Here is a 1,099-nt window from a genome sequence, read left to right on the forward strand (position 1 = left end):
TATATAAATACCTGTATTATTATTATTGCTAGATAGGCGCTAGATAGGTGTTAGATAGGCGCTCTATAGGCACTAGATAGGCACTATATAGGTGCTAGATAGGCGTTAGATAGGCGCTACATAGGTGCTAGATAGGCATTAGATAGGCGCTAGATAGGCACTACATAGGTGCTACATAGGCGTTAGATAGACGCTACATAGGTGCTAAATAGGTGTTAGATAGGCGCTATATGACAGCAACTGTTACCCTGCACATGCCTGATCTCATCTGATCTCGGAAGCTAAGCAGGGTCAGGCTTGGTTAGTACTTGGATGGGAGACTGCCTGGGAATACTGGGTGCTGTAGGCTTATATCATAGTCTTTCGAGACTGAAGGTTGCCAACCATTTTTTTAGGCACTATATAGATACTAGATAGGCGCTACATAGGTGCTAGATAGGCATTAGATAGGCACTATATAGGTGCTAGATAGGCATTATAGGTGCTATATAGGTGCTAGATAGGCGCTATATAGGTGTTAGGCACTAGATAGGTTTTAGATAGGCGTTAGGAATAGGCCTTATATAGGTGCTAGATAGGTGTTGCATAGTCACTAGATAGGCGTTAAATAGGCACTTTCAATACAAGTAAATACTACCTGCATCACAGTGAAATGTTTTGCTTTTGCAGGGTTGTAGGCCTGTGTATTGCACTTGTGTGTAAATGAAAGGATATGTTGCATGTTATTTCTGTGTAGGCAATACATTTTCCATGCATGCAGACAAGCATTTATTCTATGAGAATTATTGTCACCTGGCTTGTCAGACAATGAATGCATCTGTCAAAAAAAAAAACACACCACATTTTCTCTTCCTGAAATTTGGGGGAGTTTTGGGTCTTTGATGTTTCTCCAGACTCATCCTTTCATTTTGCCCACCAGTATAGATACCTGAAATCCTTGCCCCCCCCTGAAAAAATAGTCACCCCCCACCTCCATGTGACCCCCCACCTCTAGAATCCTGCCTCCTAGATCCCAGGAGCTCAGCATCAAACGCTCAGGTTGTCAGGGATTGTGCTGAGCCTCTGCTAAACTGCTCCTGCTGTGTTTTGAGCAGGGTTA

General features: G+C 43.0%; 1 pseudogene; it reads left to right on the forward strand.

Moving 5' to 3' along the window:
* Positions 1-232: 232 nt before the first annotated feature.
* Positions 233-349, forward strand: LOC136634881 (5S ribosomal RNA; annotated as a pseudogene).
* The last annotated feature ends 750 nt before the right edge of the window (positions 350-1,099 follow it).

This window comes from Tiliqua scincoides, chromosome 14, assembly GCF_035046505.1.
Source record: "Tiliqua scincoides isolate rTilSci1 chromosome 14, rTilSci1.hap2, whole genome shotgun sequence".
Lineage (NCBI taxonomy): Eukaryota > Metazoa > Chordata > Lepidosauria > Squamata > Scincidae > Tiliqua > Tiliqua scincoides.